This window comes from Pantherophis guttatus, chromosome 1, assembly GCF_059756535.1.
Source record: "Pantherophis guttatus breed Tessera chromosome 1, ASM5975653v1, whole genome shotgun sequence".
Lineage (NCBI taxonomy): Eukaryota > Metazoa > Chordata > Lepidosauria > Squamata > Colubridae > Pantherophis > Pantherophis guttatus.
Window position 1 is genome coordinate 248,450,886 of NC_142063.1, and position 16,707 is coordinate 248,467,592.

Consider the following 16,707-nt stretch of genomic DNA (forward strand, 5'->3'; position numbering starts at 1 on the left):
CTTAACGATAGTGTGCTATTTAGTCTGCCGGAGGAGAAGATCTTGCTGAACAGATGGAATTCTCACTATGTCCAGGGTATATGGCATTCTTGAGGGATTCCTCATAATGAATGTTACATAATAACAAATAGGATGTGTAAAGGGTTGAAGTATTAGAATACAAACCAAAATAAGAAACACCATCACACCATAGAAAAATTCAAAGCATTCTAGCTGAGTTGGTTGCTATTGGTGTTTGTTTTCTTAATTTCTTTGTTCATCAGCATTGGTTCCAGGATTACTAGGGCCCAAGAAAAAAAATCTAAATTCTACACATGGCTATGGACATACATGTTTCCAAGGTAAATCATCCATTGGGACGTTCTCCATATAAAATCTCATTAAAACGAATGGCAATATGTGCATGCTTTTGTATTACAGTAATCCATTTAACTTTTGAGTCCCTGTAACCAGAAGATAAACTTTTCAAAAACTGGTGAAAAACAAATAACAAAATATCTCAATCAAGCAGTTAGAATTTTGATTTCTGATGCCAGTTGATAAGAGTTGATAAGAGAATAAGTGTTTTATTCAAGTCTTTGCCAAACTATACAAAGTCATGGAAAATGATTCCACTTCAGGTTGCTATCTGTAATAAGGGTTGAGCAAGATCGATCAACTGCAATTCCCTGTTCTATGATTAAAACATTACATATGTGATTAATGTATTATTGTCCGTAGCCTTTATTCCTTCCATTTGTCCTCCGTTCATTCTCAGAATTGCAAGTCTCTAAGTTTCCAAAATGAAATGGAGATTCATAATTTCCATATTATTTCAGAACTTGCAGTTAGGTTGAAAAAGGAGAAAGTAGAGAAGTTACACAGAGAGAGGGGATGACAGATAACCAGGTGGCTGGGTGAAGGACAAATGACAAAGTATTAATTGTGGCATCACAGCACAAGTTCCATGACTTATATACAGGTAGTCCTCAGTTTATAACCACAATTGAGCCCAAAATTTATATTGTTAAGTGAGAATTTGTTAGGTGAGTTTTGCCCCATTTTACGACTTTTTATGTGCAGTGAATCACTGCAGTTTTTAAATTAATAACACGTTTGTTAAGTAAATCTGGTTTTCCCATTGATGTTGCTTTCCAGAAAGTCACAAAAGAGGACCACATGACTCTGGGACACTGCAACCGTCATAAATGTGAGTCAATTTTCAAGCATTGTAAATCACAGAACCGTGGAGATGCTACAACAGTCATAAGTGTGAAAAATGGTCCTAAGTCATTTTTTGTAACTTTGGTCACTAAATGAATTGTTGTAAGTCGAGGACTACATGTACTGGCACCTAACACTGAAACACAGATTCAAAAGGATGAGGATTGCACATTTTATACTTTATTTTATAGTTTCATCACCGTTTATGGATAGGACCAGTTTGTATAGCTCTATCCCGCTCCCCACAAGAGCTTCAGAGGAATATATGAAAAAGTTTCATGTAAAATACCTTGAGGCCCTGCATGCTCCCCCTGTCAGAGTATTCATAACTGGGAAGACATGGTAACAAGGTCAGCCAATGAATAGGCATAGCAACTAAGTCAGCCAATGGAAGCTGAAACCAGTTGGGAGCCTGGGCGTGGCTTAGCAAACAAGTCTGGTCTAGTCTGTGTGCTGAGAACTGAAACTAGTCGGCTGTACTCTGCTTGTGTTTTGCTTGTAACTGCTACCACATTGGAAGAATCTGCTATTGGTATTGTACATTTACACATGTGTTATTATGTATATAAAGAAGTTAATGAATCCTGCTGAATCAGTTATCTGTGTTTGCTTTCTGGAAGTGATTTCTGCAACAAACTCTGACACCCCCACCCAAAACTAGTTAGTGCATTTTGTGGATAGGAAGAAGTCCTCCTCTTCTGTTGATGGTATCTTTCAGTGACACACTCACTCACGTAGCCAAGACCGAGTTTCGTATATAGTTTCATATTAGCTATACCAAACGACACTCATGAAGCCTGTAAAATAAAACACTGAAAATTTAATTTCTATAGACCAGACATGAATGACTAGATTGTAATGAAGCTACACAGTTGGTTTTTCTTTCTCAGTCTAAGGCTACACTTCATTCTGCATTGCTAATTTTGATCCTATCAATTCTGGAAGACACATTCTTAATCCTATCTAGAAGAAGATTCTGATGAAACGTCTCCTATATTATATTTTTCTCTTGTTATACATGAGTCTTTATCATACTGAAAGAATTATTAAATGGGGAGATACAGACACAAATTTGTCCCATAATTATTCATAGCCAGAGATCTCTAAGTTTTATCTGCCGCCTATCTTTCTCCCACTAATATTGCTTAGATTTTGCCTTTCAAATAGATCTTTAATCTCCTTCTTTCAGTACAGTGGTGGGATTCAAATTTTTTTACTTCCTGTTCTGTGGGCATGGCTTTGTGGGCGTGGCATGGCTTGGTGGGCATGACAGGGGAAGGATATTGTAAAATCTCCATTCCCTCCCACTCCAGGGAAAGGTTACTACAAAATCCCCATTTCCTCCTGATTAGCTGGCACTCGGGAATTTCCAATCATCAGATTTAGGGCCACTTCTTGTAAATGTGGGCAAATGTGCCGGGTTTAGAGAATATCTATGTATTTCAAAAATTCTAAAGATAAAGCCAGAATATTTTGGGTTTTGTAATGGTAAGAAAGTTTATTGTGCTAGTTTTACAAATGTAACATTTTTTTCTGTAAAAAAACAAAAGAAAACATGGAATTTAACATCATACATTCCAGAATAAATTATCAAGTTGTATTATCTATATGATGGATGATGACAATGAACGGATAGATACTTAGGGGCATGGATGATCCTTGTAAGGAGACTTGGATCATTCTGCATTGGTATATCAAACATTTTGTGTGCCATCTGGTAACAAGAGCATAGAAATTTGACTAAAGGGAATAGCCATCTGCTTTTGTCAGAAGGGGAACCACATGCATTGCTTGAGGATTGATGCAACCCATCTGCAGTCCAGTGGGTAAGAAGGGAGCTTTGCCTTCAGCCTGAGGAAAAGATGTTGAATTTCTAAGGCTCATCTAAGGGAGAGGAAAAGCTATATTGATTTATGCTTCTCAGTAGCCACTGTTTCTTTCAATATTCCCTGTTAACATACATACCTCTCTGAGGAGAAAATGGTAGACTTTCCATTTTGCAGATTAGATCGTATTTGGGGGAGGGGGGCACAGTCATATATATCAAATAGAGCCAGATGTGTATTTTAAGTTTTATAAGGAGTGACATATCCAGATTTCTTCAATTTGGTTTCTTTCAACCAATTCATTTAATTTCTGTTTTCAAAAATATGGTAAAAAAATTGAAGAGTATTGCAATCTAATTAGTCCAACTCTGTGCTTGAAGAGAGAAGTCAAGAACTCCAGTGTCCATGAGAGAATGTGTTCTGGCATCTAAAGGAAGGTCACCAGAGAGGAAAGCTCATCAGGGATGAATGAACTCTTGCCTTTGGTACCTCAAGTTGGGCAAGCCAGAAATAGCATTTCATGTAATGGCATGATGACTTTTACCCTGTTTCCCCTAAAATAAGACATCCCCTGATAATAAGCCCCCCTCCGAAAATAAGCCCTTCCCGAAAGTATTTAAAAGCATGCGCAGCCGGTCCCCAACATTTCCTCTGGTTAGGGTTAGGGAGACAGAGCTGGAAATCAGGTAAGATGGCAAGAGGAGCCCCGTCTTGCTCCACACGCCCCAAAATAATAAGACATCCCCGAAAATAAGGCCAAGCACTTATTTTGGGGTTCAAAAAAAATATAAGACAGGGTCTTATTTTCAGGAAAATATGGTCTTATACATTTATGTCACCAATCTTTTCAAGTAGGCCAAGTCAAGAAATAGATACTGCAAGAATTTTAAGAATGCTCCTTTACAGGTAGTCCTCAACCTACAACAGCACTGAAAAAAGTGACTTATGACCATTTTTCACACTTATGACCGTTCTAGCATCCCCAAGGTCACGGGTTTTACATTCGGATGCTTGACAACTGATTTATAGTTATGATGGTTGCAGCGTCCTGGAATCATATGATCCCCTCAATGGGGAAACTAGATTCACTTAACAACCCTGTTTCTAATTTAACAACTGCACTTGTGACAAGAAAAATCATAAAATGGGGCAAAGCTACTTAACAAAGTTCTCACATAACAACATAAATTTTGGGCTCAATTGTGGTCGTAAGTTGAGGACCACCTGTATTGTTGTAGCTATAACAGAATCTTGAAAACAGGGCCAAAAACATGGCGGGGGGGCTATTTTGAATTTCTTTCTCATGCCTGCTTCTATCTCTGGCACGTCCAAGACTTTCTTAAAAGGTCTCTCATACCTTCTCAATGTCATCTCTAAATTCCATTACACATATAAATTTTCTGCTTCACAAGCAATGGACCTTATCAATAAAAACTGGCAATGTGTGGTACATGAGTTCCGCCATTAATTACAATGTTGGGGAATTAAAAGTCTTTCCACGAATTTTTAATACTGGAAGTTTTTTTCCAAAAATAAAAGTACCCTTTTTTCCTGACTGAGGAGAAGTCCAGGGGTAGAGCTACATAGCTAGGTTTTGTCTGGATAGGAATGATCACTGGGAATTTATTTACAAAATGTACAAGAAAATGTATGAGAAACATATTCTTAAATCGTTTCCCACGAAACAATTGTTTCCCACAAAGCAGAGGAATCTTAAAAACATTTTAGATTTACCAATTCCAGCTTCCTGCTTCTAGTTATCTGTTTCCCGGGGTGTCACATTCTGAACTGAGACATTATTACAGAATATTCCATTTCTGAATCATGTATCATATGCCAAGTAACTAAACAATAGTTATTCCTTGATTCGCAACAGATCTGGTTCACACCACACCATATTCAAGTAATGTATATGAGACTGTCCTAGTGGGGAAAAATGCTCTTAGCTTTGGTGAAACAGCAAGCATGGCTCTGTGATTGGTCACCTTTATACCTTCAGCCATCTCTCCATTTCAAAGTGAGTTGTGGTTTCAGTCCCATTAGCACTACTTCTATTTATTTTATCAAAAATTTTGGCTGCTCATCATACCACAGGGTAACTCTTAAAAGATAAAGCTATATAAATAAAATACTACAAAAATATAAAATACAAAACATAGTAGCTAAAAGATAGGGAAGAAGAGAGTAGAATGGGGGGGGAGGTGGGATCTGATATTAATCTATCAACCACCTCCAACATGAAGCACTCCCTAACACTATTTGAATATATTTTGATTTTTTTTTTTTTTATGTTTTCCAGCCAAACCAGGGGTGGGTTCTAAATTTTTTTACTACCGGTTCTGTGGGCGTGGCTTATTTTGTGGGCATGGCTTGTGGGGGGGGTAATGTGACTGGGTGGGCGTGGTCAACTTTTTTTTTTTTTTTAACTTTTAAAAGCATTTTTTCTACAACCTTAAGAGGTTGCAGAAAAAAATGCTTTTAGAAGCTTCTGACAATCAGGCAAGTCAGCTGGGATCGCCAGAGGCTTTTAAAGACATTTTTTTTCCCTACAACCTCTTCAGCTGAAGAGGTTGCAGAAAAAAATGCTTTTAAAAGCCTCTGAGATCCCAGCTGAGCCGTGCGATCATCAGAGGCTTTTTTTTTAACTTTTAAAAGCATTTTTTCCAGCCGAAGAGATTGTAGAAAAAATGCTTTTAAAAGTTAAAAAAAAAAGAAGCCTCTGATGAAGTGGCCGTGGTAAGTGAGTGATGACTGGGCCAGGGACCAGTTCGGGGGCGTGGCCAGCCAAAGTTATTACCGGTTCTCCGAACTACTAAATTTTTTTACTACCGGTAAAAACCGGTGCGAACCAGGAGCAACCCACCACTGAGCCAAACCCTATTATGTTAACGTGATTATAAAGCCAAATTCTGAACATGTTTCGTGGCAGGTGCTCTGGGTTAATTTACACCAATTATTTATGCCAGTATTTCCCAACTTTGTCAATTCCAAGGTGTGTGGACTTCAACTCCCACTATTTTAATTAATAGTATGCTGGCTATAGAATTCTGGTTAAAGTTTATCCTGAAAATTGCCACAATTAAGATAGGTTGCCATAGACCTGTGGCCCAATAAAAATATCAAATGGCAAGCATTCTAAAATAATTCAAGTCAAAAGTTACATTTATATGTATAGTGGACATGTGATAAAGCAAATAAATATTGGAGTAGGATTCATATTCTAATACAGAAAATTCTCAAAGTGAATATAAAGATAAAACCATAAACTTTTCTTCTGGGCTTAATGGAAAAAGACTTGTGGGAAAATTGGAATTTTTATCTTATATATGTTGATGGCAGCAAGACTACTTTATGCACAAAAATGGAAGGATATTTCAATTCCTACAATGGACAAATGGCTGCAAAAGTTGATGAAGTTAGCAGAGATGGCTAAACTGACTGTTTTCATAAAAAAAAAAAGAATATAAGTACTTTTGTTTCTTCTTGGAAACCACTTCTGGACTTTGTGCTTGAGGTGAAAAGAATGAAACTTTGATTTTGGGTTTTATTGATTAGATAATTTGTTGTTATAGAAATGGCTAGTTTATACTATTATGGAAAAATAAAAAGTTGAGGTTTGATGTTAATGGCTTATTCTACTGCCCCAGAGGGAGTCAGAAGTCAATGCCTTTTTTTTTCTTTTTTCCCTTTTTCTCTATACTTCTCTCTTCCCCTTCCCCTCCCTTCTGTTTCCTACTATTTGCTTTCGTATTTTTGTATTTTATATTTATAAGTTAATAAAACTGTTAACACTTGAAAAAAGTTATATTTATATATGTCTCACATCTTGATTGTTAAATGTTCTTTTTCGGTGGTTCAAGAGTTCTGCAAAGCTCAACAACTTGGCCATTTATTTTTATTTCCAAAGAACAACTCAAGCCAAATGAATATTCCTTACAAATGTTTTTTGTTTAAGTAAGAACAATAGAATGGTGGATAGCCAGCCTTCCCACTGAATTTAAAAGGAATTTCATCCCACAAAAATACATGCAGAATGCACCAAGCAGTGTACTATAAATGGATCTCTGTACAGAGATTTGGGATTATGAGAGGTCCTTGTGCTTGTTTTCTTGCAGACCTCTCATTACCCTAACTAGATAACATCATCAGTGCTAGCAGTGTTACCTAGTTAGGGTAATGAAATGTCTGCAATAAAACAAGCAAGCTCAAAAAGCACTAAGGTCCCCTCATTTCAACCCTGAGCTACAAATATTCTCCTTTATTGGTACTTGGGATTATGCATTACATGAAGCCATAGTATGTTTTAAGCCTGACTTACTTTAAAAGCCATCATAACTGGGTTCAGGTGCTGCATTAAGCTATATCCTATGCCATGATGCCTGGCTTTACACAAAATGCTGTGCTAAAACTAAACATACCATACCATTATTCATTAGCATGATAATTTAAATTCAAATGAATAATGAACCCAACCAATGCCTTTTGGAAAAAGGCATGAGATATATGACAGACATAACCGCTTGGGCGATCACATATTTTCCTACACAGAAATATTAACGAATGTTAAGGCAAGCTTCTTCAACTAGATGTTTTCCAGATATATATTGGGATTAAAAATCCTAAAATTCCCAGCCAACATGACTAGATATGATTGAGATTCCCAACCCACGCAAAGATAGGTCATTTTATTTTATCATTTTATTTTATTTTTATCCTGCCTTTATTATTTTTACAAATAACTTCAGGATGCCAAACATATCCAACACACCTTCCTCCTATTTCCCCCACAACAACCATTCTCTGAAGAGGATTGGTCTAAGAGAGAGTGACCGACCCCAAGTCACCCAGCTGGTTTTCATGGCTAAGGGAGAACTTGAACTCAGCAGTCTCTTGCTTTCTGGCCTGGAGCCTTAACTATTTAACCAAACTGGCTAAGGGAAATCTGTGTAAAGAAGTAAAGAATACATTCACAGGAATGACTATTGTATCTCCTAATGAAAAGAATCCTTGTCCTTAGACTAACAGATGTAAGGTAAACATTGTGATGGTGTATTGAACTGTTATCTTATTATATGAGACATACAAACAATGCAGAGCTCCTTAGGAAACCATTCTGAACAGTGGTGGCATTCAAATTTTTTTTACTACTGGTTCTGTGGGCGTGGCTTGGTGGGCATGGTGTGGCTTGGTGGGCGTGGCAGGGAAAGGATACTGCAAAATCTCCATTCTCACCCCACTCTGGGGCCAGCCAGAGGTGGTATTTGCCAGTTCTCCAAACTACTTAAAATTTCCGCTACCAGTTCTCCAGAATCTGTCAGAACCTGCTGAATAGCACCTGATTCTGAACTTGTTTTATAAAGGTAAATAGCAATAGCCCTTAGACTTATATACTGTTCCATAGTGCTTTATAGTATTCTCTGAGCGGTTGACAGAGTCAGACTATTTCCCTCAACAATCCTCATTTTACTAGCTTTGGAAGGATGGAAGGCTGAGCCAACCTTGAGCCGGTCAAGATCCTGGCTGTAAGCAGAGTTACCTGCAATACTACATTATAACCACTGCACTACCATGGCTCTTCATGCTGGTAAATGTTGGTGAATGGCTCAATCTAAGTTTTAATATCATGGATAATAATATTGAATTGTTCTATACAATGCTGGGAGGGGAAAAAGAAATAATTTTATGTGAAAAAATGTCATGGAACTTTTGGAATTTTATTTTGGGAACTCAGTTATTAAAAAAAACATAAATTGCACCAAATAGTTTATGTGATCCAAGCCGTGAGAAAGTTTTCCCTTTACAATCTTCTAATACATGTTTTGGATATGTTGTGTTTCATCAGAGACCATTATGGCTATGTAACTATTCAGTGTGAGGAATCAAAACTCTGATTCAAATTAACTTGCCAAATTAACTTGACATCTGAATCAATTTAGATAATTTCAGATGCTGCTTTGCACATGTAGAAAGATATTCCCTGAATCTCTTTTCCAAATTGAAAACTGATACCAAGTCTCTTCCAAAAATGAGGGCTGCATCAGCCTTAAACTAACACTACCACTGTGTCAATGTCATACTATGGGAATGCATAATTCTTGGAAAACCACTACACAGAAAATAGAGAGGCTGGAAGTATGCCCTCTGGAACTTTGTGATGACTCCTGCCTTACAAAAATCTCTTACAGCAGAAGAACACTTTCTTATGTGACACCCTTCCTTTGCAACACCATAACACCCAAGGTTAAGTTGGCCAATTTCACTTGCTGCAGGTCTTTCAGAAAACCTGGCATGGGGATCAGGAGAATAGTTGAACCTGTACTATAGGTTGCATAGTTTCCTTGATGGCCATGGCATGCTCTGGTTGTTCCTAATTTAATGTACTGGTTTTTAATTTTTGTTAGTCTGCCTGAGTTGCATTTAGCAAGGTATTTAGTAAGATGGGTGAAGATGGATGTGTCAACTGAAATCAATGTTTCCCTTCCTGAAGTCAAAGTGCAACTCTTCAGATGTGAATCAAGTAGCAACTGTGCCACTCTCCCTGCGCAATCATCAGTGTTATTTTGGGCATTTTTTCCTCCCTGCCAAAACAATCAAAAATTGGAAATATAAATTGGAAATAAATAAATAAATATAAATTGGAAATTGGAAATAAAAAAAGAATTATGAGGCAAGGCAGTGGCTGCATTGCCAAGTTTTCTACTTCTATACTGTCCAACTACATAGCCATCCCATGATCCCTCTTCATTATCATTCCCTAGCTTTAGGAAACAGCAGGGAAATATTTTGCATACTGGCCAATCCTGCTTCAGAAGGTCATGGATGATGACCTTCCCCCCCACAGTGCCTCAACCACAGTTTGTTGAATAACTCACATCAACTATGCTCATGTAACACACTAAACCCTAATCACATTTGAGCTCAGCTTGATGCCTGAACATAGCATCATAATTATATTAACACTTTTTAGAGTCAAGTGTTTTAAAAGAGAATCAATGCAAATTTTAATCCCAGCTTCTTTATACTTCTATACTTCTGCTATTGGAACTTAATACAATTTTAAAATGATAATCACCTATCTCCTGCTTTTTATTTCTATGAAACCCAAAGTGATTTTGTTGCTACTTCTCCAGGGTCAATTACTGTTGCCTATCCTGTTTCTCCATGTTGCAACATGTCTGAAACATTTGTTACATACAACAGGCAAGTGGACTTGACTACCCTTTAAAACACAAAGGTGTTAACTTTCCTCCCAGGACTTGTGCTCTTTCCGAGTACTGTAACTGGTGACCAAAAACAAAACTGCCTTCAAATATGCCCTTCTTTTGAAGAAGCTCCCTTTAAAACTTCACACCATAAACAACCGCATATTGATTTATAGCAGTGTTTTTAAACCTTGGCAAATTTAAGATGTGTGCACCTCAACTCCCAGAATTCTTTAAACAGTATGGCTAGCTGGGGAATTCTGGGAGTTGACATTCACACATCTTAAAGTTGCCAAGGATGAAAAGCACTGGTTTATAGTATGCTTCTGTGTATTCTTGATTTGTGGAGTGACATTTAAAAGCTTCAAATGGGAGGTTGTGGCACTCAAAATGTGTCTTGTCTGTGTGTGTTAATTATGTAACATTTGATCTCAGTAAGCCATTTAAGAATCTGAGTCCCTTTTCTGCAAAATAAAAATGTTGAACTTGGCTCGCAGCACAAAGAACAGTGAAAATGGATATTTATAGCACATTTTATAGGATATACTCCCCTTAGAATATAACACTTGTAACTTGGCATGATTAATGATAATTAATCACATGTATAGCACTTTTTAATGTACTAAGTTGGTTTATTATCTCTAGCTGCATTTTTGCCCACATATAACAGCATGCTAAAATTCCAATGCTATTTTTTACTGATGGGTAACACAATTAAACCACCCAGTCACCAGGTGACATTTGAACTCTGAATTTGGAAGTCTGAATGCTAGAACACCATCAATTTTACAATTTGCCTGGCTGGCCTATGTGACACTATTGAGATAAATCGATTACAATTGACCAAACGTGTCTTCTACTGTTTTATTCCTTTAAAACTAGGGAGAATTAGCAGATATCATTCTATCCACAGACAACACTGTTAGGTGTTGCAAGGGTGATCCATGTTTAACAATTTCTACTGCAATTAAGCACACATTTCTCTCTCTTTTTTTCTTATCTGTATCAATGTAAACAATTCTGAATGCCCAGTATAATGGTCCTTAAGAACAATGTGGAGACTTAAATTAGTACAGTGTAATAAACAGTAAACCATAAACTACAACCCTGCTAATTGTAATTTAATTAATAAAACATATTCAAAACATGGCTTTCCACAAGGCTTAACCCCAGTTTGAGTCAATGATAGAGAACCTGAAGGAATCTACCAATTCAATCATTAATTATCTCCTGTTTGTTACATCACTGGAGTTGGGGGAAAAACTCTTCTAAAACCATGGAAAACTTCGGTCAATGAACAGAGGCCAGAAGTGAGCAACAATTTTGCATCCAAAGTCCATACCTGGTTGTACATCATAGAAGACTTCAGATGTCTATGAGACCACAGAGACAAAGTTACAATTTCCACCCTACTTCTTGCATGTGGCTGTGATTTAGGATAGTTATTTTTTACACTAGTAGGTGTGACAAGTTTTAATATCTTTTTCTTTTGGTAGGAAATGCCATAGCTGCAAGTTCTGCTATTAACAATATTAACCCCAAAAAATGAAAGTGCCTTTGCTTTCTTCTTAGGTATCCCAAACATAATTCCATATTTAACAACTTAAAAGGTGGAATTGTACCTTATCCAGGTACACTGTATCCAGGTTTATGTTTTAAAAGTAATTATAAAGTCAACTGAAAATGCAGCAACACCAAAGTCTTAGGTTTGGGCTTTGCCTACCTCTGTGTAGGGGCTAGGAATGCTGTGGCTGACACACTCTGAAGCAGACTGACTTACATAACATCTCCCAGTCTTATGCAACAAGGTGGCACTGCAGATACTTCTCCAGAGTGCCTGAAGAAAAAAAGGACACAAATGGAATAAATAGGATTGTGCAAAAGCAAAATTCCAAAATCATTGATACTATCTCCTCATAATGTATTCAGGATCAGAAAATAAATTTTCCATACGGCATCTACTTGCTGCTGGGACTCCTAAGCGTTCTCTCTGTATATATCTTATGTTTATATCTCAGTTAATTAAGCACTGCAAAACCCATAGGGAATAAGGCATGATACATTGATGGCTGATGCTTTTAACACATTTATTGGAGATTTGTAGCATGACTGTTAAATGAATGTTTAAGTGATCCTTTCTTTTTACCTTTCCATTTCCTATTATTTCCACCAGACCTCTTATAATATTGATACTCAACCTTTTAAAAAAAGTTATACACACATCTTTCTTGATGTTTGGCAAAAAAAACCCTACTCTCATTCACTTGCTGCTAATAAGTGTGCATAAAGGTGGAAACATAAAATAGTTTTGCGGGCTGTTTTGACTGGTAAAAATGTTAATAGCACATTCCACTTGGAAAATATAATTTGAGAGCAGGTGCAGTGATGAAGGTATTGGATGAGGACAAGGAAGACTAGATTTAAGTTTAGCTAAAGACATGGATGCTCACTTGTCAGTGTCAGGCCCCTTTCTAATAGGGCTGTTCTTCCAACAGACAACTAGAAGAAAGGAGCACTGTGTATGCCTCTTAAATCTAAGGCAGGATATAAATCAAAGCAGCAAGCTGGCTGTCTTATTTATAGGAACCAATGGAGGCCTCAGAGTGAAGCAGTGGAATTCACCTTTCCCTCAAAGCACTTATTTTCTCACCCCTCCTTCCATGAGCAATTCTAACCTAAACTTTACTAAAAATGTATATCTGCAAGAGCAACCCAGTAAAACATTAAGAGCCATTGGCTGGATTTATAAAACTCAGGACTAACCCTTGGTTAGTTTATGACTCCACCTGCTGTGTGTGGATCTAGCCAAACGTGGTTATCTAGTGGTTCAACATATGTTGAGCAAGGACACACAATTGGAGCAATTCAGGAAACCATGGTTTAGCTAGCTACAAGTAAGCATGTTGTGAAACAACTTTAATTGCAGATTCAGATTCAAATCTTCATTCAACCAGTGACTTTTGGTTGTCACTGTAAAGATAACAAGGCTAATAATAGTAAAAAAAATAGATGTATAAGCTGCTTCGATGCTTTTAAGGAATACTGTAGAATACTTGTATGCTTTTTTTTTTTAAAGCAACTAAATCCTCTCCATTGCCAATCAACAGCAGGCAGGCGGGCAAGATGTAGAGATGACATCCATGTCAGAAAATTCCAGGCTTCCCGAATCTTGCTCCTCAAGAGCAGCCACAGAATTGCAACAGGAAGAAAGAGGCGCCGATTCTTCTCAAGTTTATCTAAAAAGATCTCCTGCACCACAACAGAAGAAATTGTGCACTAAACTGGCCAGATGTCTGAAGCCATGAATTCACATAATTCCCAAAAAGGAGATGAATCTACAGCGCCTGAAAAAGCAGGCGTTTGATGAAAGACCGCCGTCTACCCCTCTCTCTCTTTCTCTCTCGTTTCCTAATACATGTGTGGTTTTTATCTTCTCTTTCCCCCGTTTTCCTCTCTTCCACCTCCCGCCATTTTCCTCTCATCTGCTTTGTTTCTAAAGGCCTAGAGATAAAGGATTCCAAGTCTCGCCAGCCGCGTCTTCTCTTACAGCAACCCTCCAAGTCCAAGACGTTATTCCTGACGGTAACCCCCCGCCATAAGGTGCGTTTCCAAGACAAGGCGAGGAAACCGAGCGAGCCACGGAAGAATCCCGTTCATGTGACTGGGATCAACCGCTCCTTCGGCTCTCAACCGGTCCCTCTTGGAGTCTCCTCCCCGCCGCCTGGGGGTCAGCCCATCTTCCTCCGCCCTCCCTCCCTCCCTCCCTCCCCTTTAGGGTCCATCTGTTGGGCTTTTCAGCAACCCTTCTCCTCTAGCGCCTGGCTCACGCGAGCCCCTCCCTCCCTCCCTCCCTCCCTCCCTCGCGAATCTTCCCCGGCCGTCACCTAGGAAACTAGCCGATACCGTGTAAATAGGCACCCTGAAAAAGCAATGCAGCCGGTAACAAAGAAGCAATAAAGGAGCCGAGCTTCTCAAATGAGACTAAGAGAAAGGAAAGGAAAGGAGGGAGGGAGGGAGGAAAGAAAAAAAACACACACACACACACACACACACAACCCAGACTAGCTCAGTTTGTCCTCTCCACCCCTTTTGATGCAGATGCTGGAAGAGAAGCCTCTCGCCGCCTTCTAGACGGAATTCGCTGCAATTTGAACCAAGAGAGACCAGATAATGCAGATGGAACGTAACCGCGGTGCTTCCCCCACCCCCTTTTTTTCTCCCTTTCCTTTCCCCCAGTGAAGAAAATCAACAGGCTCCAAAGTGCATTTTACAAGCGCCTTGGATGTTAATGGATTTATGCAGATTACGTTTCGGACGGGAGTGCCACATGTTCACAAAAGGGGTCGGTTTTCTTTCCACTATAGCTTTGCCGACTGCCTGCCCGGGTTCCCTAAAGGACGATAAGCCATGCTTGTTGGCACTATGCATGTCTGCCAAAAAAGAAAAAAAAAAAAGGAAAAAAAAGGCAGCTTTAGGGAAAATGGAGAGAGAGTGAATAATTCATCGAATTGAAACAACGTGTTCCCTCCCCTTTCTAAAAAGAGTGGGGGGGGGAAATGAAGATGAGAATAAAAAGAAACGCGTTTTGCACGAATGGCTTTTCATCCGGAGATCCATATTCCCGGAGTAGATTAAACTGGAGAAAGGAATTGTATCTGAAAGAATACCGCGGGGGAGAAATGGCAATGAGGAAGGAAGGAGGAGTTTGATGTAAAAAAACAAAAAACAAAAAACAAACCAAAAAAAAAATGCCTTGTGGTGAATTTTGCCCGCTAGAATTGAAATATTCCTTGACCGAGTGCCATCTTGCTAAAAATACTAAAATGTTGGCAGTACCGGAGAGAGGGGCTTGGGGTCTGAATAGCGGCAAATGCATAAATCTGCACTCATCACACAATGAAGCAGGAGGGGGTGGGGAGGAGAGGAAAAAGTACATGCCATTAATCTTGAATTCTTCACCTTTTTCTCCCCCTCCCCAAACAGCCCACCGGCTTCTTAACGTTTCCGGGGGAATATATGTAATTCGCTCGACCCCCTTGGTATGTGCTTTGCAAGCAACGAAGCGAGATATTTTTTTTTTTCTCCGACGTTTCCTATGGCTTCGCTGTAGTGATTTAAATCCAAGGGATAGAAGAAGCAACTCAGCAAGGATTAAGCAGTTAAGCGCATCTGCTCGCACTGGCATGGATGGGGTTGTAGGGAAATGAGACGCTCTTGATAGGATCCGGCTGCTTCTTGCTCTTAAGACGAAACACCCCCCCATCTTTCTTTCGAAATCCAGAATCTTGGCATTGTCATACAATACAAACCATCATGGCTCCGACAAGCAACATATAAAACGATTTAGATTTGAGCTCCATTGAGTTGGAAGCCTTTTTCAGTTACACGTGGATGCTATTTAGACACACACGGAGAAACCGACATTCCTACGGTACTAGCTTCCTCATTAAAAAAAAAAAAGTTTCGCATTCTCGGCAGTTTCCAAAAAAGATTGAAATCAGAACTAATCAGGCAGCGAAATTTAATTAGAGCTGTAGGCTCCTCGCATTTTTTTCCCCCACTCCGTATTGTTGGGGGAAGGGATTAAGCGTTCTACCGCCAAGGTAACAGCGGCAGCTGCTTAAAGCATTTTTCACATCTGGCCTACAGACCTCATAATTTTCAACTCACGATCTCCCTTAGCGAAACCCGATCTACGTGGTTTAAATACCTTCCAAATTGGGAGAATTGAACAATTGCAACCAATTAAAGGGGGGAAAGGACCAACCCTCCCTATCTGTTGATTTTTTTTGTTTTTTTGTTTTTTAAGAAGCTGGAGTGGGCAGGAGGAGGAATAGAGGGGGCGGCAGCGGGGGCGAGAAAATGAAATCACAAACGCACACAAGTCAAACCATTGTCTCTAACTTAACGGGTGGGGAGGGGGAGAGACTCAAGACACCAAACAGAGGCTACCAACCCTGCAAGTCAAAATCCTTCCCCCCCTCCCCTTTATTATTATTATTTTTTTACGGAGCATTTGGCAGGGGGCAGTAAACACCGTGTATCCTTCGATTTTTCTTTTTAGCAAGAAATCAGAGCACAAGTCTTAATGCCACTAATTTATTTATGTTCTTCGGAGTATTAATTATCAGTCCAAGGCCGAATTCAAATTATTGCAATCCCAGCTCCATTGTTCGCTCCAATTGGAGGCCCCGCCCTCTCTTTTGTCTGGCGGCGCGTTGATTGGTGGACGGCGGGTGGGGGCTGCCGTCAGTGCTTGGGAAGCCCATTCATCTGTGCACTTGGGCGTTGGACTCCGCATCTTATTAGCGACCAGGGAGATTTCTCCATTTTCCCCTTGTCTACAGTACGGCTACAAATCTGGGAATTTTTTTTTTATTACTTCTCCTTTTTTTTTTGTACTAAACTTGGGCTTCTGATATTTTTGCTCGACTATTTTCCTGCCTTTTTATCCCTCTTTCTTCCTCTGCTGCTGT

The 16,707-nt window shown here is 39.1% G+C and overlaps 1 long non-coding RNA gene across 1 annotated transcript; it reads right to left on the reverse strand.

The window, feature by feature from the left end:
• Positions 1 to 1,361: 1,361 nt before the first annotated feature.
• LOC117660872 (uncharacterized) lies at positions 1,362 to 13,954 on the reverse strand. The gene is made up of 3 exons (XR_004589820.3): positions 12,995 to 13,954; positions 11,955 to 12,068; positions 1,362 to 2,000 (listed from the first exon to the last, which is right to left on the reverse strand). It is a non-coding gene; the product is annotated as an uncharacterized LOC117660872 (long non-coding RNA).
• Positions 13,955 to 16,707: the final 2,753 nt, after the last annotated feature.